Source organism: Halichoerus grypus, chromosome 1 (assembly GCF_964656455.1).
Source record: "Halichoerus grypus chromosome 1, mHalGry1.hap1.1, whole genome shotgun sequence".
NCBI lineage: Eukaryota > Metazoa > Chordata > Mammalia > Carnivora > Phocidae > Halichoerus > Halichoerus grypus.
The window spans coordinates 140,678,918-140,705,649 of record NC_135712.1 but is presented as its reverse complement, the minus strand read 5'-3'; the positions used below and the strand labels follow the sequence as shown (position 1 = coordinate 140,705,649).

The 26,732-nt window shown below is 41.1% G+C and overlaps 1 protein-coding gene and 1 long non-coding RNA gene across 18 annotated transcripts in view; both read right to left on the bottom strand.

Moving 5' to 3' along the window:
- Positions 1-26,732, bottom strand: part of RBMS3 (RNA binding motif single stranded interacting protein 3) — a 1,332,425-nt gene that overhangs the window by 1,165,997 nt on the left and 139,696 nt on the right. The gene's annotated exons all lie outside the window — the stretch shown is intronic.
- LOC144381895 (uncharacterized) lies at positions 6,271-26,196 on the bottom strand. The gene is made up of 4 exons (XR_013448024.1): positions 25,797-26,196; positions 7,828-8,038; positions 7,553-7,685; positions 6,271-7,448 (listed from the first exon to the last, which is right to left on the bottom strand). It is a non-coding gene; the product is annotated as an uncharacterized LOC144381895 (long non-coding RNA).

The following is a 26,732-nucleotide window of genomic DNA, read 5'->3' as shown; positions in this document are numbered from 1 at the left end:
TTTTTATAAGAAGTTTCATTATTGTATATTTATGGTGAAGGTAATTTCCTACGTGAATTATGGAATTCTGTTGATTTTTTAATTGATGTTTTCATACCTCTTCTGTGCTTGTAGATAAGAGATCTATAGCTGATAAGCAGTCAGAGTTGCCCAAAGAAAACGGAGCCAAGGAGTAAACAGCAGACCTGGTTGAATATGCAAGATTCACAATGATAATTCCAATTTTTATAACCCAAAGACTTATCTTTCTAGAAGCCGTTTACTTACTACCTTTTCTTACTTAATCTTCAGCTTGATAAACAGCCTCAAAGTTCAAGCACCAAAGGCTAGCTCTACCTAGCCAATAAACCTTACTTTATGTTCCTTAGACCAGTGGTCCTCAGAGTGTGGTCACACACCTATCAGCATTAGCCCCACCTGGAACTTATGAGATATGCACAGTTTCCAGTTCCACCCCAGACCTAGTGATAAGAAACTTGAGAGTGGGGCTCAGTAACCTGCATTTTAACACCCCCTCCCAGTTATTCTACTTTGAGAATCACTGCCTTAGACCAGTGATAAAAATTCTAAGTGGTATTCATTCCATTGTCTACAGGACAAAAATCTCAATCCTAAACCTCATCAGAGCATTCCTTTTACAGATGAGAAAGCCGATCTGTCTACTGTATCCCATGCTTATCTTCACTCGGATCCTGTCTTATGTTTGTCAATAAAAGAAGTACAAAATGGTAACCAATTAAACATACAAGGCTAATAAATGAGAAAGGCATGTGATTACAGTTTGAGTTTATAATCCAAGAAAGCATGATATAGGAAAATAATTTTTAAAAATTAATATTAGATAAAAATTTAGAATTAGTAATATTAGCATTTATATTAGAAAAAGATAATGAAAACTTAAAATCTTATTATTCCAGACTTGCATTACAGTGGCCAAAATTAGTATTATTTTGTCTATTATCACATTCATGGGGATAAAACTGATATGCAATCCTACTGCTATTCTCTACTAAGACTCAGGGCTTCTCAAGGACTAAAATCTTAGCTAATAGTAGAGAAAAATCAATACAGGTATGGAACATCTTGTTGCCTTTAAGCAAGAGACTTTCAAAAATATCTCAAGAGTAATGCTGAAAAGACAGGAGAGACTACTTAAGGGGGTGTCCACATTCCAATAATTTGAACAAGAACAATTATAGTTCTCTGGAATAACTGGTATCTATGGCTCAAGTCCATAATAGTACTCAACAATGAAAAAGTATAAGGTATGCAAAAAGGTCATTAAAAACAAAAGGACATATTTTTAAAAAACATTCCTAATAAGTAGGTTAGGGATTTGATATATACAGATGTTCTGTTTCTTTTATTTTTATATTTTTTCTCAATAAAAAAGAACAGCTACAGTGAATTTTAAGTCAAATAACTCAAGAAAAGTTGGAAGTTTTTCCTGGTTGATCAGAGAAGTGATCCACTCTTAGGCTACACATAACAGTCAGTTTTGTGTTGGAGGCAGATGCATGAGGTAGCAATCAAGAAGAAAATCTGGGGGCACCTGGGTGGTTCAGTCGTTAAGCGTCTGCCCTTGGCTCAGTTCATGATCCCAGGGTCCTGGGATCGAGCCCCACATCGGGCTCCCTGCTCGGCGGGAAGCCTGCTTCTCCCTCTCCCACTCCCCCTGCTTGTGTTCCCTCTCTCGCTGTCTCTCTCTGTCAAAAAAATAAATAAAATCTTTTAAAAAAGAAGAAAATCTGCTGTCCAGACCCCTCTTTTCATCCCCTAGATGAATAAGTTGCTGGATATTTTGTTATCAAAATACTGAGAAAACAAGGCATGATGAAGTAAAGGCTCACTGTCTTAGACTAAGATCTGATGAACATGGAAGCTCACAGAGGGTGGTCCTTGTTGCCATTACAAGACAAGGGCTTTCAAGGGCTGACATAGCAACTGAACTCTGACTCTAAGAAAAAACTCAGGCCAGAAAATACCAGCCCAGGATGGAAACCCTTTTGAAGAGATCCACTAAGATCCTATATGCCAACCAAAAATCAAGTGGCTGATAACTAGCTGAAACTAGCTGAAAACTAGCTGAAAACTCAGCTAGTTTAAGACCGCATTCTTTTTCTTTCAAGTCTGGCAAGATTACTATAATTCTAGGAAAATATAAACACTGATAAGCATAAAAAAAAAACAGGGAAGGGATAAAACAAGTTTATAAATAATGAAGACATAAATCAAATCCATAGTATAAATAATTCTTTTTTTTAAAGATTTTATTTATTTATTTATTTGAGAGAGAGAGAGTGAGAAACAGCATGAGAGGGGAGAGGGTCGAGGGAGAAGCAGGCTCCCTGCTGAGCCGGGAGCCCGATATGGGACTCGATCTCAGGACTCCGGAACCATGACCTGAGCCAAAGGCAGTCGCTTAACCAACTGAGCCACCCAGGCGCCCATAGTTTAAATAATTCTTAATCACTTAAGTGAAGGTATAATATATTTTGAATCCCATGGTGATTACTCTGTGTGCGTGTGTGTGTGCATGAGCATGTGTGCTGTTTGCTTTTAAAAGTTTGTGAAGCTTTTAAATGGAAATGGTAGAGGTTCTACTGAAACATTTAGGAGAATTTGTCTACTTAAGTTTCTAATCAGCATTTAAATATTTAAGATGATATGATTCATAAAGTATGTTTTATTTGTGGCAAAAGTAGCATTTGAATGTTTAGGAAAAAATTAATAATTAATGAGATTTAAAATGTGGGTAATTAAAAAGGTACCAATAGCAATAAATGTTTTCCCTACATAAAAGAGCCTTGGTCATTTTAGGAATGATGTTATTCCCTGATTTTTTCTTAATAGGGTTCTTGTCCTAATCTTGCATAAAACACAGCCCCACCCTCCAAGACCTTAGCAAAGACTGACAAGAAAAGAGGTAAGGCAGACTCTGATAGATACTGTGGTTCCATTTACATCTCTGATAAAATAAACATCAAAATCTTTACTGGGAACCCCAGAGAAGAAACGTTTTTCTTCACGCGTCCTCCTCCCAACAATAAAAATACATAAAGTAGATGTGTGATTCCTCTAACAAAGATACAGCTACATCTCTTACTTTACAGGATTGACATTTTCAACGTTTGTCTTTAAAAGCTACAGTAGGTCAGTCTGACATGCTTTTTAGAGCATCATAACTTGAACTTAGAGAATTGGCTCGAGTTGATAATGATAATGGCAAAGATGAAATCTCGTTTACGAAACTGCCAAGCCAGAAAAAGCAAACCTCTTGTCTAATAGTCCTGATCAATGCGTTAGCTACTCCACACAATATTCAATATTCCCACAAAAATGTCCCAGAACAACAAAGGCTTGCGGACAGAGTGTCTTGGAGCCCGTGTAATGGGATTTGACAAGAGCCAGGCACTTTAGGCAGGCTCAATCAATGTTAATTGAAGCAGAAGTGATTCAAAGGCAAATGGGAGTCCTTGAGAGGTGAAAGGGGGGCTCTGGGATTGTGACTCCCTCCTTTTCCCATTACCCCCTTATATTTAATTACTTGTTCTAGCCAGTGACTGTAATTTGATTTGCCATCAGGTGACTCTTGCCTGGTCTCATATGTTAGTTGAGTCTTTCATTTAAAGGAAAAGTATCTTGTAACCTGTGAAGGTGCCTGTTTTCACAGGAAGGAAACTTCTTTGGCAGGTGGGTCTCAGATTTATAAAGGCTCCTTTCCAGTTCCTAACACAGCAGAGGTATCAGTAGAAGGACAAGTGGAGAAACGGTTTAGTCTCCAATGATACTGCTATATTTTCTCTGGGACGTTATTATTTCTATAATTGACCAGCACCTGAATTTTGAATTCACTTGGGCTCCCACAGAAGCAGACCCTAAAACAGGAATTTGTGAGCTGATTAACTCCTTACTGGGAAAGTGATTCTACGAAACACGGGTTGAGAAGCAAGGGAATGACACAGGAAGGAAAGGCAGACAACAAAAGTGGGTTAACAAACTAGTTCCCGCCATGGACAAGAGGAGTGTCACCTCACTGGGGAGCTCAGAGCCAGGGCAGACCAGGCCTCAGTCGGCCCACCCAAGGGTGAGGAGCTGGATCATTTATATACCAACTCTCTTCAGTGGGGTTGAGGCTAGTCTCAGTGGGGAGAAGAATGAACACCCCAGCACTTCTGGCCTGGATCACCAGGCCCCACAGCTAGAGAAAGCCCTCAGAAACATGGACAAGGTACCAACTGCATCTGCTACAATCTGCCTACAAATATGTAAAACGCTTTAAAGTCCAGCAGTCCTTTGAACAGATACACAATAACACCATCTTCTGTCCTTTGAACAGATACACAGTAACACCACCTTCTGGATGAGCTGTTGGAGCAAACTGGGAAGAGGTTGTTTCTGTCTGACATAAATGATGTCCTTCGATACAGCTTTAGGAACTAAGGTTAGAATCAGCATCGCTTTGTTCAAGAATCTAGTATTTTCCCTGTACATGGTGCTCTCTCATTTACCCTTGAGAAAGTTCTTGGACTCAACATTGACATCCGTTAGGATCTCCTCTGGATAAGATGCACTGAAACCTCTGAATGCTAAATAGAAATAGAATTCAGCATAAGGTAGGTTGAACCTGGACCCCATCCAGAAGAACACCTTTACTTTTCATATCGATTTACAATTAGTTGGCATACATTTGCCAAGAGCTTAGAGAGTAACTGTGGGAAGCAGGTAGGAAAGTTGATAATTAATAGCCCCAAGATATAAATAAGGATGATGCAGTTCCAAAGGTAAGGTTCACAGTAAGAAGCCAAGAAAGCAGACAGGCACTGGGTCCAAGGTGAGGAAGCAGCTGACCAAAATGGTAAAGAACCCAAGTTTTGGAGTCAGGCAGACCTGGTGATTTACAGCTATGATCTTCACCAAATGGGGAGCTTGGCCCACTTACGCAGCAATTTCATGCCTGTTTCTCATCCAGATCATGGGAGTTCAGAGTACCTACGGTTGTTGTGATGATTAAATGAGCCACAACGTGCGAAGTGCTTTGCGCCCGTGCCCAGTATAAAGTAAATACTTAGTAATTGTTACCTGCTTTTGTGTTGTTACTATTATGGTTTTAATGACTCCAAGGTAGAAAGTAGAAAATGCTCTTTCTATTCTGCATGGCTTGAAGTCCAGGGCTATCTGTGGGACTATAACACACACCATAGTAACCAGAGAAGAGCGACTTTATTTGCCACCCTACATGAAATGAATGATCTTAGCTCTTGACTTTGCTTCACATGTTGGTCATCCAGAAATCTCAGGTGTGGTGCTGGAGACTGCGGGGGGGGGGGGGGGGGGGTTCAAAAAGTGCTTTCTACTGATGTGGCAGACACGGTCTGATGAGGCCTGAGATGGGTCGAATTCTTCCCCCATGGTGAAGAAGACCTCTCTGTTAGCATCTAGAGAGACTCGCCTGCCCTCAGATGGTATGGGCCTAATGCTGCAAACAAGTGGGAGAGATGGTCTCTCCTACATCTATGTGCCTGGTAGATTTCACTTTCTATAAAAGCAAAAGTGTTGTCTCTGTGAAGGAGGTAACAGCTGCCATATTGCCCCGAGGGAGGAATCAAGGTATTTGGCTACATGGTCAAGGTAGTGAGCTCCAGATTGTCTTCTCCTGACTTCTGTCCCATGAATCTTCACCTTTCTTGCTAATGGCTTTAAAGCAAGGAGGCCTAAGATGCTACTCAAAGGCTACTGGGTTCTTAGTCAACTATGTAGTCAACCATAAGGACTTAGAGTGTTCTTTCAATTCTTTGCTAACAAACAGAAGGATCACCATTTATGGAATGCCGCCACATCCCAGTATGTTTACAACGTGTACGGTGTCATCCACGTGATGTCCTTCTACAGGCACTTACGACCATAACTACAGGAAGGATCGTTATTCCCATGTTGTGTGTGAGGAAATTGAAGTTCTAAGAGTGTGCAGCTTGTTCTAGAGTCTCAGAGAAATACATGGGGGCTCCAGAACGAGATGGCAGCACCCTGGCCTACCTGGGCTACACCATAACTAGAGAGGTCTAGAGCTGACCATAATATGAGGAAGGGAAGTTGACCACACACACACAGACCCTGCGTGGAGACAAGAGATGGCTCTGGAGACACTCCCAAAAGAGCAGTAAAGCTGCGTCCAGCTGCGATCTCCAACAGGTCAACCACTCAAAGGTCTACCCTGGACTTTCTGACAAAGCACTGAGGACACAGTGGTGCAGGAAATTGACAGAGACCTTGTTGCTGAGTCAACCAAAGGTGTTTTATTGCAAGGCAGGCACAGTTACAGAGCATTCAGCCAGAGACACCACAATTTCCGTAAACCCAAACACAGAAGCAGGCCTTGCTCTCAGATTCCTCCAAACTGAGCAGATCCACAGACAGACCTGAGCAACCCTGTTGACGAGGTCACCTGATTTCCAATTCCTGCTTTGCCTTGGAAAATGGCACTGTCCACTTATTGTTGCTTAGCTTTCCCTCAGGGTGCTTGAAGCCGCTTTTGATATTTATAATTTCTCCACCATTCTAACTGCAGGATCAGATAGGAATTAAATTTCAACCTACAAGGTTTGTGTTTCTTTGTAGTGTAACATATATATCAAATAGCGTGCAAGAGCCCCAGGTATAATATATGTTTGATTATATTTCAACTCCAAGCGATACCACATTGAGATCATTTCAGTAGCTAAGCAAATGTGACTCGGGCCATTACCTGGATCCAAAACTTGAAAAAGAAAAAAAAGAAAGAAAGGAAAGAAAGGAAGAAAAAAAAGAAAGAAAGGAAAGAAAGGAAGAAAAAAAAGAAAGGAAGGAAGGAAGGAAGGAAGGAAGGAAGGAAGGAAGGAAAGAAAGAAAGAGAAAGAAAGAAAGAAAGAAAGAGAAAGAAAGAAAGAAAGAAAGGAAAGAAAGAAAGAAAGGAAAGAAAGAAAGAAAGAAAATGTATTTTTAATCTAAGGATCAGTACTACACAGATCAAATCATGCAGCCCCATTTACAAGGTAACCTGGGATTGCAATTCAGAAAATCCTTAGGGACAGAATTTGTTCATAAACAAGGCTAATTTCAGCAATAGAATTATACTTTCTAAAGCAATTCTTTTCTTACAATTCTCAGGGCCAAGAGAAGAAAAAAGAAAAGACAGAGGGGGGAAAAAAGGAAAGAAAGCCAGTAATTCAAAAGCATCCAGAACAGTGTTATGCAGGTGGCGGCAAAGCAAAAACAGTCCAATCAGGAACCACATGCAGCTCAAAGAGCTTCAGTATGAAGGGGTGCTGGGCTTGAGTCCCACTCCAGGTGCTTCTTGGTTCCAGCTGCTGTGTTTCTGTCCTGGGGACCAGCAACATCTCCCTCACTGTCCTTCAGCAGTTCCCCCAGAGACCTGAGAAGGTGGTCTGTCCTCTGGCCAAAAGTGGAGCCTGTGGAAGGACACATGGGAAACAGCCCATCAGGCCTGGGCCCAACCATCTGCAGCTAAAGGCCGATGGAGTCAAGGGCAGAGGGAAGAGTGATGTTTCCTCACCTCCTCCAGGCTTCCTTCCTGCCGCCTCTCCAGAAGGGTGGCTTTATGCTTGGGAGCAGCCAGTGGCTTGGAATCTTTGAGATCTTGTAGTGAGCTCATTGGGGTACCCATCACATTTCAGTCCATGATATCTCTGTTGACAAGAACATAAAATAAATACCCCTGCATCACTGATCTATGAATCTTGAGGAGAAGGAGACACAACAGAGTAACAGACACATGGAAAGAAGAGAAGGGAGGACGAGAGAGAATAAAACTCAGAAAGGATACTCTACCTGCCACCTTTCCCTGGAATTCCCCTAGGTGGTCACATCCTGGACAGGAGGCTCCAGGTGAAGTCTAAGACCGCCCAGCGGTCTCAAAGGTCTGAAAGGTCAGGAAGCATCATTCCACTGCCACGCGGGCACCTGAACTCAAAACTCAGCTCCTTGAGAACCTCAGCCAGCTTTGCCCCAACTCTCCTGAGTGGATCCTGTCACTGAAATACTACATAACAGAGAGCAAAGTGCAGTTGAAAATTAGCAGGAGGTCCTCCATCTTCCTTTGCCCCTGGGTGGTGGTCGGGGAAAGGGCAGGGGGTTGGGGTAGGAGGGGTATCAACAACCACCTGGGCTTCTCTTTAGTGATTTCAGTCTTCAACTTCAAACTCTCAACTCCCCACCCACTGATAAATCTCTAAGAAGATTCCTCCAGGCCCGTGGTCCATGCCCTTTGGTTCAATCTAGCCTTGCTCATTGACTCTAAAGCATCATCCAGATCCTGAAGAAAGTTTCTATGCCTGGGTCAGGAGAACTCCAGACCTGAAGTGTGCCAGACACCTGGTTCCACTTGTGACACCCCCCTTTCCCAAAACTCATGGGAAGTCCAGGGCTACCCCTCTGTCCTTCGTAGAACCTATCTCCCTGGAACATGGGGTAGGCTGCACACCACTGAGGAATACAGGCTGAGAATCATAGGAACTTGCAGTGCTACCATGAAAGGCAGAGAAAGAGGAACTTATCCAAACACATCCAATTACCAGTGTTATACCGAACAGTAGGGGCCGGTGGGAGTGGTCTGTCCTGGCCACACATTATAAAGAGGGCACGGTGTCTGTAGGGGATTTAAAATCAATAATAAAATTAAGAGTTACTCTACTTTTTACTATGACCATGCACTGGCGATTCTAAGAATGTCGGTGACAAAAGAGTCCTTCCCACCCAGGCAGAACCCCATCCTTGGCCCCTTCTGCAAACTATTCATGGTATCCTCATCCTGCCAGTCTGTCCTTGTGCTCCTCCATCTGCCTGGAATTTTCTGCCCCTGATACCACCTGCCAACATATTACCAACTTTCAAGCTCCATTTCAGATGCTGCCTCTTCAAGGAAGACTCATGACCTCTTGACTAGGAGTAATCCCTCTTCCTCTTAATTCCTATGGCAATTTACCTATATTCTTTTATTTCTTCCTTGTATTATACTTGAACATGCAAAAATATTATCTTCCCTATTAATATACATCAAGATGCCATGAAAAATATGTGGGATTTGAAATTAGGCCTACATTAGATTCCCAGTTTTTACTCTGAACTAGCAGTGTGATGCTGGGCTAATTTTAACCACCTCTTTGGCTTATTTCCACATCTATAAAATGAGGAAAATATCAGGGCTGTTGCATTAAATTAGATAAACACACAAAATATCTAGCCTGAGATATACCCTTGACAGTTATTGGTTTCTCTACTCTCTTTATAAAGGTAGAATCTTCTTTTTTTTTTTTTTTTTAAAGATTTTATTTATTTGACAGAGAGACACAGCGAGAGAGGGAACACAAGCAGGGGGAGTGGGAGAGGGAGAAGGAGGCTTCCCGCGGAGCAGGGAGCCCAATGGCGGGGCTCGATTCCAGGACCCTGGGACCATGACCTGAGCCGAAGGCAGACGCTTAATGACTGAGCCACCCAGGCACCCCTGGTAGAACCTTATTCTTTCCTCCCCACTCCTGCAGGACTTACCCAGAAAAGTGGTAAAATGTGGAGGGTACTGAAAATGAGGATATGGAAGAAGTAGAACATAAGCCTGTTTGGAGGATTCAGTGAGGGAGTATGTGTTAAGTTCTTAGATCAAAACCTGGTACATGGTAAGAATTATAGTAATGAATATTACATAGAATAATTTTATGAGTTATTGTAGGATTCCCTGACCCCATGAAGCACTCCAAATATCAATTATCAAGATACTCCTTCCCCTGCTTCAAACTTCTTCCTCTCTTCCTCAAAAAAAATGTCAGAAGGTAAATAGTAACAGTGGAATTTTTAGAAAATCACGTCATGTTAGAGCTAAGAGACCTTTTCCCCTTTTAGGTAACATGTATTGAGAATCCATGATGTGCGAGGTACCATCCTAAGAACTTTACAAATAGTGTCTTATTTAAATCTCATCTGAACCCGGTGAGGAGCTGCCTTGACTATTTCTATTTTACAGATGTGGCAACTGAGGCACAGAGAGGTTAAGGAACTTGCCCATGGATGCACAAACAGTCAGATACAGAGCTGGGTTTGTTAACTAGGTAGAGAATCAAGCTCTCACTCACTGTGGATGTACTCCAGAACTTTCTGTGAGGATGGAAATGTTCTGTGCTAAGATGGTAGTCATTAGCCATAAGTAGCTCCTGAGAATGGGTCTACTTGAGGAACTGATTCACGTGTCAATGAGGAACTGACTTTTAAATTTTACTTAATTCTACTTAATTTAAATATAAATAGCACACATGTCCAGTGGCTGCCATATTGGACACTGCAGGTCAACTGTTCCTTAAAGACCTTGCAGAGGCCCCTCAGTTTGATGTTAGAGATGACATGATTTGCCCTAGACATAAAGTCAGGGCAGAACCTTCGGGGGGGGGAGCAGGACTATGCTAATTATAGAGCATAGGATTGGAGCAAGATACACTTGAGTTGGAAATGCAGGTTCTTTCATTCACTGGCTGTGCCCACAGCACATGAGTCAACCTTCCTGTGCATCTGATCTCTTTTTGGTTAAGGAGGCCTAATAATAGCATTTCTAGGGTCAATGTGATCATCACATAAAACAGCATATGAGAGAAAGTGCTTAGCACATACCTGGTATAATTTAAGGGGAAGCTGTAGCACACATACTCATAACTTAGAAGAATGCCTCTCTCCATGCTCGGCAAGAGAGCAGAAGAAAGTAATAATATCAGTGGGACAGGGGAGAGGTTTTCCACCTGCATTCCACTCAGGATGCACATGTATGTCACAGACCAAGCACAAGATGAGCAATACAAATGCTTTCTCATTTCAACAGGCTCTCAGAGTCTTAGTGTGTGATTCTAGTGTTTATATGTGATTTTCCCCTAATGCCCTGACTTTAGAACTTAATCACCACCCCACCCCATGCTAAATAAGGGTCCTTAATGTTATTCTTCCCTGCACCAAGTTCTTCTGTGCAGGCTATTATTATGATTATTTCTACAGCCAAGTGGCAACACTCCTTATCCCAGGTTGGCTACATTCTTGTTCTCATTCAGTTCATACTCAAATGTGCATGAACTCTCTCCCTTTCTCTCTTGTTCTTTCTCTTTTGTGTGTATACACACATTTATGTTCTCTCTCCGTGTTAGTTTTTAACTTAACTGTGTTTCACCTCTAAACTCACCCTGCTTCATGGTGCTGGGGCTGGGACCCTGCAAAGCACATCTCTCCTGGGCCACAGGCTCCCTGCTGGGTTGGGGGGGGCGGCGCTGGCTCCTTCCAGGATTCCTATTCTGTCACGTGACTCCAGCAAGTCACATGACTCCACCCTGGCAACAGCAACTGGATCCAGTCAGAGCACCTGCTTCCACTTTGCAGTTTCTCTGTACTCCCAGCCCAGCTAGCTGTCCAGTGTCCCCTCCTTGGAAGTCTGGGTTCCCCCTCTGCAAGGCCCATCATCCAAGTATTTAAGTTTTCATTATCCTAACTTCTTCCCTTGGCTCCCCCAGCCCTCGACGTACAGCTGCTTCCTGCAGCGTATGACCTCTGTGAAGCTCAGTGTCCCTTTGCACCTCTTGGATTGTCCAACACCTAGTTGACAAGTGATGAGGCTCAAGAAACGCCATCCAAAAGGTGCCACCTTGGCCTCCTGAATATTTTAAACTGGAGTCTAAGGAAACAGCAGAAGCAGTAAGGTCACTATGTCCTCTGCCCCCTCTCACTGTTCTTCCCTGAAACAGGTCACAAAGCGCTCCTGGGAGAGGTGGCCTCTCAATACTGGGAGGAAAGGAGCGTCCTCATCTCTAAAGACAAAGGGACACCTAGAGGAATCCTAACCAAGGGCCTTGCTAAGTTTCCACCAGGTTACTATGCTTACCTCCTAGTCCTTGACCTATCACACTCCCCCACAACGGCCCGCTCTCCATCCTGCCTCGCTGAGAAACTCACAGCTCTAACCAGTGTGGCGGGTCTTCATTTCCTTGTGAGGGCTCCATGTCACGTAACATTTCTACTACATAAATATGTTTTTCTCCTGTTAATCTGTCCTTGTCAGTTTGTTTTTCAGGCAGAAGCAGAGACCCTGAAGGAGTTGAGGAAAACTTTTTCCCTCCCATACAAGTCTTCATAGTATTTCCTTCTGTTAAAGTAACTTGTTTAGCTTCTGTCTCCTGACAAGATCCAACCTGATACACTCTTCCTCTCCCTCTTCCATGGACAAGCTATGTTACTGTGTATATAAGAATATATGAACATGTCTTACAGGGGGTTTTCCCCCACATAAAAGCTATCAATAAATTATTAACATATCCTGGCATTTCTATTCTAGAGCCTCTCTGCCCAGCGTGTCAGTACAGAGTAGAAAAAAAGGAATAGAGCACATCAAATCATATAATTTGATATATCAGAGAGTAATTAACCCCTGAGGCGCAATCTCTGGGAGCTCATTCCTGGGCACATCTGCCAGGGCAGCTAAAAATCAGGTAAAACACATGGACATTTCCATTAACAAAGATCAACACATGGGAGTCCTGGCAGGGGCATTGGCTAAAGCCTAGGGTGCAGACCTTCTGTAGCAATACATCAACAACTAACTATGTCAGATGAACCAGAGCCCTCTGCAATGCTGCAGCCTTTGACAAGCTTAACTGCCCCCATCTGCCAGCTCGCCAGAGAAGGTACGTACACACAACACAATACAATGCAATGCAATACAATGCAATGCAATGCAATGCAATACAAGAGGAGACTATATCAGAACCACTTTAGAGGCACTGACCATGACCACCCCTTTCCCCACTTCCCCAACAATGCTGTCAGTCTTACCCTTTATAAATATGGCAGGAGACCTGGGATAAAATCCCCACTGCTTGTTGGTCACCACCTGCCTCTTCAACCTAGGTGAGCTGAAGAAGCCCATGTTGACTCACAGCACCTCCACTCACAGGCAGCTTTCATTCTTCTGCATTGATCCCTGTGGATGAATCAGGTCTTCATGCCACAGATACAGTGACTGTCTATCATCCACAGTGTGGCTAGCCCCAACATGATCTGCAGCCAACATATGCCTACTAGAACACCGGGCATCCAAACTCGGAGCAGCCATCACAACCTGGATCTTCAGACTCCAAACCACCTTCCATCTTCAGTATGCTTCAGCTGGTACCTTCTTCCCTGTGTCACTTTTTTTTGTTTTGTTTCCCTGTGTCACTTGAACCACACTCCTTTGAGGAACTCACATGAGAAAGCCTCTGGGTTCTGGCTTCAATGTCACCCACTGTTAATCCGGGCCTTCATAGACAGTGGTTTCCTCAATGTTCAGAACCTCTCTCTCCTCTCCTTTCCAAGCCATTGTTCCCATTAATACCTGTAAATGCAGCAGAGGCTGTCAATATTCCGCTCTTACCCCTCAGGTCTTTCCAAGGCCAACCTCCAACTGCCATTAGCTGCATCTCTTTGCATGAGAGTTTTCCCCAAAAAACTATCTGTCTGGGCCTGGCAGGCCAGGAATATATGGCTAACCCATCCTGAGAGGAGTCCTCGACCCGAGGCTGATACAGTCCAGGCGATACTGGTGAGGTGCATGTTCTTAGCTGTTCCCCATTATCTCCCCATACGCTTGAGCATAAGTGTCCATCATCATCTGCAGCTGGCTCAGGAACACACCCTTTCTTGGCTGCCTTTCTATCTCTTATCTTCCTTTCCCTTTCCTCTTGGTGGTGTTTCTGAAACTTCTCAAATAAACTACTTGCTCTAAATCTTTGTCTCAGGGTCTTTCCTGGAGAACCAAACTTAGGCAGAAGAAAACCATCTTTTTCCAATTCCAGTTACTTCAAGGCATTTCAGCAAATGCTTTAATTTTATGTACATATTGATACATGAACATAAATACGTGTTCCTAGGCTACTTTAATTGGATTTATAAATAATGAACAATATGTGTCTGGCTGGCATTTGAATTTTCATGTATTTTGCTTTGTGCTGGTTCTGTCTCTCCTGTAAGTTGATAAGACATCCAAAGGCCAGGAGTGCATCACCTCCTTCTTCTATAATTTTCCACAATGCGTGGCATGATGCTCCGCAGAGTGAATATTCAATCAGGGCTGACAGACAAGAAGCCACAGAGGTCAGGTCCGTTTGTCCCAGGGGCTTGTCAAAGGTGAGAAAGCTCCTAAGAGAAGGAAACTGTGATGCTATTTTCAACCCTTTGAAGGATGAGCCTGGAAACCCAGATTGGAAGCTGGCACTGAGACAGGGCACCAAGTCAGGACACCAGAGTCCTGTGGCACGTGTTCAGCCCTCTAGCCACAGGACGGGAGATGCTGCATCATCAGATGTGCTCTCTTAGCCTGTTTTTGAGTGAGAGTCCGGTCAGAGACAAAGTGAGCTAGATGACCAAGACAGAGCAATGTCAAGTCCATCCCCAGGAGATCTTTCCTGAAAATTCTGGGCCTTTGCTGAAAATCAGTAGCCTTCTGATTAAGCACCTCAAAATGCATCACAGAACTGGGTACTAATAGGTAAGGGACCAAAACAGATAAAAAGGAAGCCCTATCTTTACCCATCTTATGCTCCAGAAGTGAAGGTTTAGGGGACAATTAGCAGAGGCATACAGTAATAAAAACAAGCACCCCTAACTACAAACACCCCTACCTTTGCTTTGGGCTCTCATCCCCCTCCTGGGTCAGGAGACCTTTATGCCCTTTCCACTTACATATTTACTTTCCCAACTGGAATAAAGTATGGTTTATCAGACATCCTAGACCTCAAATCTTTATTAACTGGCTCTCTCAGGATACAAGGATTCTAAAGGACCTTCGGAATCAAAGAAAGGTGAAATGACACTCAGTGTTATTTCAGAACTGAGTATTCTGTTGCATTATTTTCTAAGCCTTTTACAACTAACAATCCAAATAAGGTATTGATTAAACAGATCACTCCATATCCCCAACTTGGCTGCTGAGAGATTTCCTTATAAAATCCTTTCAATCCTTCCTGGTTGAGTCTAGTGCCTCAAGAGTGAATAGCCACTGGAAACCTCATGCGCTCAGCACCTCAGAGGCTTGGCCACAGCTCCTGGTCCACAGGACAGGCCTGCCCACAGCAGCTGTCTACCAGTTAGGGATTCTAAAAGAACATTTCTAAGGCTTTATCTGAGGAAATCACACCAACATATGGCTTTACATAAGTCCTGCTGATTGAGGAAACTTAATTCTACAGCAGCTTTCTCAAAATAATCCTAATTTGAATAGGAAGTCCAGCCCTTTACACAGCCTAGACTGGTTTGCTCACCCCACCCCCCACCACATGGGACCTTGGAGAAGCCACAGTGACAAGTGGACAGAGGAATAGGTAATTCATCCAGAAATGAACTGCAAACAGAATAATAAATTGCTGTCATAACGGCCGGAAAGAAGTCAGAATCAAGAAGGGCATGGAAAGGAAGCACAATGACAACTAGAGACTTCTAAGCACCAAATACAAAGGTACACACAATGTACTTTAATGATCTCCCTCTAACTTCTGCCCCTATCTACAAAGAAATGAACTGTCATCCAGATAGAATCACTCAGGAAACAATCATTTACATGATACATAGATACAACCACCAGAGCTATCAAGTCTCAGAGTGAAGTTCTAGATGATCTCGTCCATTCAGATGAATTTTGCACATTATTTATGGGAAAAACACACTACTCAATTTTCTCACAGGTGAGAAGTACAATGCCAATGGAATGAATGCTTAATTACAGTCACCTTCAAAGCTCCAAGTCTACTGACAGAGAGTCATGGCAGAAGGGAAAAAGGAAACACATTTCCATTAGGCTTATTGACTCCTTGGGTTCCCTGCATGCACGAGTGCCATTACAGCATGAAAATGATATCACAGATTGCCAAAGATTTTACCCACACAGAAGGAATACTTCAGCACTTCCTTAGGAGTCACGTTGAAAATATTCTATACTTTCCCAAATTGTGCTCAACTTTGCATTCATTCACTGGCTATGTAACCTGAGGCAAGTTATAATATTAAACATGACCCCATGGTAGCCTTATTAATGCCTGATGTATCTGAATATTAAAGGGTGGCTTATTTGAAGTCAATTCTGATCCCACCTAGTCTCTACTGTAGTCTACTGCAGTTTAACATTTTCCCACCTTAGTTTTATAGCAATTCCTTTCCTTTACCCCAAAATTACATCTGTCCTTGACAGTTTCCGGGTGTTATGAATCCGGAATGGACAAGGGATTATTTATCATGAAGTGTTTTTATGACGTTGATTGGTCAGTGCATCAAAGAAGACTAGAAGCTCCTTTCTGAACATCTTTATGCATGCCCTTGACCTGCAGTATGAACTCCCTGAAGGCTGAAGCTGTTTTTCACACATGTTCCTTTTGTAAGTCTCATAATGCCTAGCACAGTGCTGGAGATTGAGTTAAAGTTCCTATCTTTTCTAATAAGAAATTCTGGTACTCACTGTAATAGGAGATTCCTTGTAGCTGCCCAACTTGGATTAGGCATCCACAGGCTTCCAAGGGTAGGTCTCAGAGAAGTGTCCCAGATAAAGATGGTGCCAATGAGTCTCCTCCTAGAGGGCTTCCAGTCTTTTCCTCATTTACTCCTGACTCACTCCTACCTCTAACTCACTGGTTGAAGATGGAGGCTAGGAACAAGATCTTAAATGCCAAAAAAATCTACATATACAGGTCACTGAGATCGGTACTGCAAAGATTCTGCCAGATTGTCACAATGGGGAAGAGGCCCTAGGAAGCCCCTACAGTTGGTCCCAGAGCAGACCTAGGAGTTTTCAGTCTCCTAAACTTAATCCCTTCCCTCTTGGTCCTTTGCAGACTGCTGCTCACAGGAAATGGGAACAGAATGGGTACATTTGTCTTTCCTCAAGAATTCTAGAAATGGAGCTTGCTGACTTGCCTGAGAGACATCCAGGAAATAAGAGGGAATTCTGCTCATCACTGAGGGGTGCTGAGGATATATAATAGGTACTTCCCCAACCAATGTAACTTTAGACAACTCTGGGTTTCAACTGTCTCATCTATAAAATGTGAACACTAAATGTCTTGATGACATTGAACATCTCATATTCAGACATGATGTTCATTGCATTTGCTCTAATCCACTGGAGCTATCAATGAGAATGTCCCTTTCACTGTAGCTCAAAGAAGGTTATTCAGGTCAGCTTCCAAAATGGGTTTAAGTGAAGTTTTTGCACCCACATCTATACCAGTAAATTTCCAACCTATCAACCGTTCCAAAGCTGTGACCCAGAGGAACCAAGTTCAATATAAACAGAGTTCACACTTGTCTGTGTGTGGTCTACTCAGATGCAAACAGATTATTCAACCAGGGCAAACATAAGAGGTGCCGGCGTCAAACCCAAACGGTGACAGAGCCAATGACAATTCAGCTTGCCGTCCTGATTTTGAAATGTCACTGATGCTGAAGAAATGCTCTGTCTGGAAAAGCCCTGCAAAAGAGAAACCACGCCACTATGACTTTCACTCCTATGGCATGGCTATCGTGAGAAGAACCCAAGGAGGATCCTCAACTTGCTGTGCTATCCAACAAACCTTCAAATTCCTTAATTTTGGAGAAGCAGAAATCTATTCCAGAAGTCACAAACTCCTATGAACACAAAGACTTTGGAGGAAACACAGACAAAGGAAGAGAGCTGGGTGGGCACTGTGTGAAACTTGACAGCACACCATTCAGCTCCAGGGGTCATTTGCCATGGAAGGATCAGGGCCTCAGGAGGCCAGATCTTTCCATTTTTCAAAAGAAGCCAGAAATCTAGATTATTTATGGGAAGCTTTCTGACATTAAAATGTTGGCAACTATAAATTTTTTAATTACCATGCAGGCAAAGAAGACACATTGATGGGCCAGATTTGGCTTATAAGTTGCCAAATTCCTAGGTTTCTCTGACAGATAAAAATTATAGACATGAAAAAAGTTGAATTCCAATAGTTTCAATGTAAACAGGGTACCGTGGAAGAATATCAGCCTCGGTGTCAGGAAACCTGTGTGTTTCTCTTGGATCTGCCATGGTCTTTTGGGGAGAGGGGGGACTAATCACTTTGCTTCCTGAGTCTCCATTTCCTTCTTTATAAAATGGAGCTAGAATGTAAGACTGTTGTGAGGATCACATTAGAACGGGCTAAACTACATGAAAAGCACTCGGTGCAATGCCTAGTATGTTAGACCACGATACACTTTGCCTTCAATTCCCTCAACCGAAAATACAGGTAATAATGATTTTACCTCAAAGGAGATGTCATTTGAATTAAGTGGGATAGTACAAGCAGAGGGCTTAGCTTGGTGTCTGACAGAATAAGGGCTCAATAGTGTCTGTTGTTGTTATTATTATTTGTAACCATGAAACAAGCTTTTAAACCCTAAATTTTACCAACATGGACACAGTGATTCAGAGAGAAAGGCACTAGTCAATCTCTGCAAGTATGTAGCAAAGTCAGAATCAAGAAATAGGTTTCCTGACTCCTGACCAGCAAACTTTTCCATGAAGCTCTGGTTTCCACTAAACTCCTGGCTTGCAAAGTGTTCTTTCTCTATATTAATTTCATCAATATAGTCAATATAAAACAATAGGTTAGTGTTATTTTTGTTGTTGTTGTTAATGACTGATGAAGTTGATATGACGGTGTCTTAATTTATTGACATAGGGAGAAGGGGCAAGAAAAAAAAACAGACTTTATTACGTAAAATCCAAAGGAACAACTCAGTTTCTTAAAAAAGTAAAAAAAAAAAAAACCTACTGTATGAAGTGACCTACATTCTGATTAATTATATAAAATTAGAATTTTTTTCTTTTCCCAAGACAGTCCTGAAACCGACAGCCTTTATGATCACAAGCAGTAATATGTTTGATGTCTGCAGGAAAAGAATGTTATTCTATTTAGGTAGACAAACAAAATTATCCCAAGGCACTGTTTGGGTAAACAGGGCTTAAGAATATCAACACTGTCAAGGCGTAAAATACTCAGGAATTCAGCATTATCTTCTATGAAAGCAAACTGCATAAAATGTTTGGAAACCAAGGTAAGAGACAATATTGTAAGGAATCAACAAAACTGACAGTTCCTAAAATATGAAGTTCCCTTTAAATGTAGGCCTGAAAATAGGGCCCCATTTGTTAAAATTTGTTCATTGCCTATTTTCTCTCATTGATCCCACTCCCATTTCCTTCACCTATCCTTCACATCCTGTCTCCCTTTAGGATCTAAGGCTCTAAAATCTCCCCTTCTCTCTCAAGCTCCCACCCAGGCTCCATGAGCACCACGGTGAGATGAGTCTATTCAGAAGGTCTTTGGTAAGCATGCATAGCGTCTCCGTTTAACCACACTCTTGGAAGACCCATAGGGAGTCTCAGTCCTTCTCTTACAGAGTTCTTTCCTTCAGCTTCTTCTCTCATGCTTCCCTTGTTTCTCACTTGTTTAAAGACAAATGAATACTAACTGGGGGTCAGACACTGACCCGACCCATTCAGGGCCATTCATTCAAAACATGGCAATGCTGGGTAGCCATTTTTACCTCTGTCTAGGTAGGTCCTTAGCTTTGGAACTGCAGAAATAACAACAGTGATAAATTTTATACTCTTCAAGGCTTGCTTCCAATCATCTTTTCTATACACTTATGCCTGATTCTATCAGAGTTAGTCTCCCCTTAGTAATATGCTCTGGCTCGTCACAGTTTGCTTTTACTAACATTAAGTATGTACCCCTTTATCTCCTTGATTACATTTTAAATTTCTTGAGAGAAGAGACTGAGTGTTGTTGGCATTTGGAAACATCTGCCCTAGTGAACACCCAGTAGAATGTCCTGCACTTAGTAGGTGTCCTCGTAATAACTTGTGTAATTGAATTATGTCTCAAATTCATGTCTGGTCATCATTTTAAAACACTTCAGCCTTTTAAAATTCTTCTCAGTGCTCTCACAGGAGAAAGTGGAGATGAATTCATTACTATGCTTGGCAAAGTGAAAAGCCCAAATTGGATCTGCCTTGCCCTTCTAGTTTGTTACACAGCTGGAATGTGAAGCTGGTTAGAAATCACATCCATCTAGGTTGGCAGATCTATCAGGATCCTGTTGAAGATATTAACATATGAGCTGGTTAGAACGGGATTTATGCATTTCCATCATAGGTAATGGAGATGAAAAGGAACCTGTCAAATCATAGGGCCTATTTGTCTGCCCAAGGAGAGTGTTCAATTAAAACAATTATTTATATATATTCTGCAGAGCTTTAAAGACTTCATTCTTCATGTCCCCTTGGGAATCTGGCAAGGGACAAAGAGAATGTCCATTTTTGCAAGTGAAGCAGACAGTAACTCAATGAATAATCCCAGATTCCTTGGAGATTGAAGCTTTGTCCCCTGAGCTCAGACAACAGAAATGTGTAGGCCACAGATTTCAAGATAAAGATTCTTTGGCAGGTTTATATGTTCCTAATCAGAGTGTAAGAGCTAATTACAATGAAGTTTTACTGTCATTTTATAGGCATGGCTTTATAGAATGAGGCTATTTATTTCTTCCTAAACACTGCATACAATTCAGATATTCAGTTGCCAGTTGAGCGGTATAGTGGCTTAACAATGGTTTCATGGAATAAAACAGATATAAATAGTATCATCATTCCACTCAGGTAAAGTTTTTTTTTTCCCCCACAAAATAGACCTGTTTATTAAAACAATTACCTTTCTTTATATTTAGTCAAACAATACACAGAGCAATAGCAAAAGAAATTTAAACACCTAAGTACAATGAGGCGTTACATTTACAAACTTTACACCGTTATCAGTCACTACTCAATCTAAGCATGATCATAAATACAAACTTGATTAGGTCTCATGCTATCCTGAGTTCCTTGCCCCTCTCTCTGTCTCTGTGTGTGTGTGTGTGTGTGTGTGTGTGTGTGTGTGTGTGTGTGTTGGGTGGGTTCTTTGCTCAAAATCATCTAGCCTCCAGCATTATGTCTAGACTCCATGTGGCCTTCCCTCATATGTAAGTTTTCAATTTCTCTAGCATTGAAACTAACAGAAAAATGCATCTCTCCTGTCTGCTAGACTACTTAACACAGAATATTCCCTCTTTCCCTGTTTCCTGGTTCCTTGTCTCTTCATGGCCTTTGCAAAAAGGATAATACAGGCAGCCTAGAGACATGACAATGTTTGTAAACACTCTTACAGTTAATTTTTACTTTGTAAAATTTCTACTTTCTACAATGATATTAAAGAGTCACACTGTACATTACTCTGAGGTTTATTCCATAACCCTCCATACCTGCTGATTTGCTCCCTTGCACAAGGCTCACAGATACTACACTATTTTTAAAGGACTTGGAATTACCTAAATACCAACCTATTTCAGATCTTCTCCTTTAAAAACATGTAAATAAAATATTTTCTTTACACACATACACCGCACACAAATACATACAGCATTTAAGTGCCCACAGGAACTGCACTATATTAGACATCCTGACATTTATTTTTCCTAGGAGCTCATAATAAAATAGGCAACACTGACACAGACATGTCGTGGGCATTCAGCAAACACGACCTACATCATTAAACTGTGAAGAAACAGTGAAATGTCTGTCCCATATACTACAGCACAAGGGCTTTTGAGGTAAGGAACAAAGACAGGTATAAAACTGGGGAAAACAGTGCAATAGCTAGTGACAGCCACGTCCAGTAGGCTAAGGATGCTGGGAAACCATAAGTTCTTTCCTCATCAGTCCAAAGCAAATAGAACTATGACATCATTGCTTGAGAAATTAAGAAGGAAGATGGCTCAAACGAGGTAAGAGATTGTTAAAAGGAGAAATTCCAATAATACAAAGATCCAAATGAACATAACAGGAATAGATTTTTAAATGATAACACTAACCAAGTGGCTTCAGAGAAAGCTTGCTGACGAGCTTCTATTTTCAAAGGGTGAGTATGAAGACAGAAAAAATGTGCAATGTGAAAGATGCACACAAAAGGGTAAGGCTAAAGCAGAGAAAAAAGCAAAAATTTTTTAGAAAAATATAAAGAAACATAAGCACCTTTTTCTTCCATAAGTCTTTCTTTTAAACTCAAGGCAAAAAGGAAAATGGGTAGAGATAGTTGGGCTAACTGTAGTATAGTTAATGTTCACAGCAGAGAAGGAGCTTGACGACTCTTTTGCTGTTATTTTCTCTATCAGGATAGTTTTCAAACAAAAAGGGCTGAGGGTGGCGAAGAGAAAAATGTGTTTATTTACTAGCTGATTGATTATTAATTCTCTAGTGCCAGGAATTGGGCTCCCCTTTGGCAACTCTGGAGAATAAGACAAACATGGTCTCTGCCTTGTACTATGGTGACATTAAAATTGAAGGGAAACCTGACCACTCCCTTAATACAATCACACACAGATCCTGCAAGGTTAGCAATGAAGTTATCTCTCACTCCTCTGCCAACCTTGGAGTGCTGAAGATTCATTTTATTAAGAGAGCTGTCAGACTTCTTTACAATGTCTAATAGATGAGAAAATAGTAATGGAGCACTTGACTGAGCTTGAGACTCCAGAACTCAATAAATCAGATCTAAAAATACTGAAAGATTTTATGGGTTACCTGTATAAGACTTAGTGAAGTACACTCTTTTAAAAAATTTTTATAAGAATGTCAAAAACTACGAAAGTATTTAATGCTTTTTTTTTTTTAACAAGTCTAACAATACAGAGAGATTACAGAAGAAAAAGTTAAGAGATCGTAGTAATACTGTAATTTGGGTTCTGGTACACATCTTACGAGTGTGCCCCTACAATTGTGTGCATCTTTTCCCAACCCTGCACAGTCGTACCTCGAACTTGGCCAAGGTGGGAGTATTTACAGCATGGAAAGTGGCAGGTGCTACAAAGGAGAGATTTTCTTTCTTCCTTTCCTTTCCTTCCTTCCCTCCCTTCCTCTTCTCCTTTCATCCTCTCTCTTTCTTGAGAACCAGTGGTTAAACATTTACCTGTCCACTGATGTCTTAATGTGATATGCTGTGGTTGCTATAGAACTATGTTACCCAATGGGTTTCTTGGGTGTGTGTACTTTTCATTTTCATAAATGTGACCACATTATGTTTCCTTAATGTATAAATTTATACTGTGACCATAAGCATATGAAAGTATACATATAACAAAGTCCCATCAGTTATATGGTAAATTTTATACGTGCTTTTCATTGCAGCCAGTCCTAAAGGTGGAAAATTTTTGTTCCAATGTAGTTTTAATTTAGGCTATCTAGATTGCAAATGAGGTGAGGGATATTTTTATAAGTTATTGCCAATTTGCATTCCTTCTTCTATAAATGGCCTGTTTATACACTTCGCCCATTCTTTTATTTAGTTATTTACTTTTTATGTCATTTTGTCTGGTCACATTACTTACATAAACTTCTGTCATGTGTTTCTAGTTTCTTTTTGATATTTAGGTTCTGTATTTGGTATCTTTTGTCAAACACGTTTTGTTGACAAATGTGTCTTTCTTTGATAACTCTTGGTTTTCTGGTTTTACTCAAGCAGTTCTACCCTGACCAAGTGCTACAGTCTGAATGCTTGTGTCCTCTCACCAAACAGCATGGAGGTTCTTCAAAAGTTAAAAATAGAACTACCCTGTGACCCAGCAATTGCACTACTAGGTATTTATCTGAAGGATATAAACATAGTGATTCGAAGGGGCACATACACCCCAATGTTTATAGCAGCAATGTCCACAATAGCCGAACTATGGGAAGAGCCACCTAGTCTGTGGTATTTTGCTAGAGCAGACTGAGAACAGACTGAGATGCCAAGGCATCAAGGGAAGTCACATGGATAAGCCATTCACAGCATGGGCTCCACACTCAAATCGCTTCTGCCTGAATCCCAGCTCTGCTATCCTGAGTGCCAGTCAGTTCTCTCAAAGTCTCTGTTTCCCCATTTATAAATTGGGCAAAAAAAAAATAGCACCTTTGTAGAGCTATTTTTTTTTTTTTTGTAGAGCTATTTTGATGAATAAATATTTAACTATATATTGTGAAATTCATTGTTCATTCCTGTTCTCCCCAGTCTCGAAATGCCAATCTGGTTCAATTTTCATTTGGTTATATTAGTTCATCAAGCACTTTCACAGATATAGTCCAAGAACAGATTACAGTCTGAGGCTGTGCAGGTCGGACTATTTTTGTCTTTTCTCTGATTGGTGAATGAAATCTCTGTGGAGATTCCTGACACCACTCCTCTCTCTCAATAGCCTCTCGACATCCCGCTGACTTCTGGCTTCAATGGCTGCAGGATAGTGCTGGTCTGATTCTTTCCCTACTAAGAAATTTTTTCCCTCTGGAAGCTTAGAAAAATTTCTCTGTCTCCTTGTCCTTCCAGAATTTCTAGGAGATATAGAACATACATATATACCCGTGTATTCTCCTGCATACACACAATCATACACCTTTATGTATTTATAACTCCAGTGTACACACACCCACATGTATTCATGGGTGTATTTACATGCACGTGCGTATTTATATATGTGTACAAATATGTATAGATATACGTATGTGTATGTACATGCACATATGTATACACACACACACAAATATATAAACACACACATACTTTATTTTTTCATGAAACTAGCCTGGACCTGGATTATATTTTTCAAACAGAAATTTCAAGTCTTTATCTTAAGAAACTTTTCATCTCCTTCTTCTTTTTAAATTATTATCCTCTTCCATCTGTTCATTTTTTTCCCCTCCTGGAAATTTTTTTTTTTTTTTTTTTGCAAGTTAAGTGTCTTGGAACTGCCTTCTATGTCTCTTGTATTTTTTTACTCAGTATCTTTACCTCTTTGTATTTTTGCTCTGTGTTATGATTGTTCTTCTAGGAATCTAATTCATCTTCAGAAGAGATTATTCTCCTTTCAAATTATATGCTGAATTCTTAATTTTTCAAAGCATTTTTTTTCTTAATTCTTGAATTTGGGGATTCTGATTGTATCTCTTAAAAAATCTTCTGACCTTTTTGGTAAAGTTTGCATCTGTCAATTCTATTATTTCTATGTCAATAACAAAACCTTTCAACTGGTTTATTTGGTTGTTCACAGATACTTCATTCAGTTCTCTCTCTTTTCAGACACATAGTGGGACTGTACTTCCTGCCACAAGAAGTTAAGTGTGACTTGCTTTTGCCATTAAACTATGAGAAAAGTATGGTGTGTAACTTCAGAGCAGAAGCTGTAAGAGCCAGTGCATGCTTCCTAACATTCCTTTCTCTCTATCCCAGCAACAAGCATTGTCCTAATTAGTGGCTTTTCTATCGTCCTGAGCCTTGTAGTAAGAACAATGATGCCATAGAGAAGAGCCCTCCCACCAATCCTCAGGGAAAATGTAGCATGGGTGAGAATTAATCTCATTTTAAGCCACTTAGTTCTGGGGGTTATTTGTTATTGCAGCAAAGTCTAGTACACCCTGCCTGATACAGTCTGCTTAGTCTTCCTCTCTGAGATAAAATTTTGCTTTTCTAGTCACTGTTGAGTACTCCTTCAGTAACGTGTAGAGATTAAGCAATTGGAGTTTCCCATGCAGTGGGAAACCATGAGTGAACAGAAAGGGATATCTTTTATACTAATAGATCAGGTATGAATGAGCTAGTTCTCCTCAGATATGAGAATGAGTCCTTTCTTCTCAAGTTTCTTATAGTACAAGGGGCATTCTTCTTTTGCATGTCAACCCTGTGAGGCAGTCAGCTTACCCACGTAGTAAAACAGTATGTTGAAATGGAGTCAGCAGGATTGGGGACCCTACAAAGAGCAAAAGCAGCAAGGAGGGAGATGTGGGCTGCTCGCAAAATCTTGGAAGTCATCAACTTGACAATCTCAATATTTAATGTGAAGCAAACCACGTTCTCTCTTGCTTATCCCTTGACCCTTGTCCAATGACTGTGAGAAGGAAGCTCTGCACCTGCTCTCTCAGAAATCTCTGGGGAATGTGGAATCACAGATCCAGCCTCAACGGTCCTCTAGCCTTCTTTCTTTGGTTGCTGTGATGGTCTGAAAAGAATTAAGAGGGATAGGTGGACAAAATAAGTGACTGGGCAACCATCTTCACAGATCCCCACCTGCAAATTTAAAAAGAACAGGAGAGATTTCAGGTGTCCTGAGAGAAATGAACATCCTGATTTTTTTAAAGCAATGAGGATGTGCAATGAAGAAAGAAAAACTCCAGAAACTGGTGAGCTTGATATCAAGTCTTAATTAAATTCTAATGTGTATATTAAATAAATTGTGGCTGCTTCAAAAGAATAAGCGATTACCAAGAATTAATATTTGTTTGCCTAGATAGGACTGCCAAACCTGGTTGATTCAGGGAAGTACCATGGACACAAAATAACAAGCTTAGCAGAAGATTTTATTGTTTCAAGATCTCCTTTTAAAGAAGATGAAGAAATGACTAGGAATGAAATGGATTAATCGTTGGTTGAAAGAAAAAATTCCTAAGGAGTGTTGATTAATGACTTCAAGTCATTGTGGAAGAAAATCTGTATAAGTTGCAGAAAGTTTTTATCCTTTTCAATGACATCTATCAATGTCAGACCCAATAGCAGAAATCTGGCTTAACAGAAGCTCATATAAATAAGAACCAGGGACTTTCGTTAGCCACAAGGTCAAAATAATGCACAAATAATGCA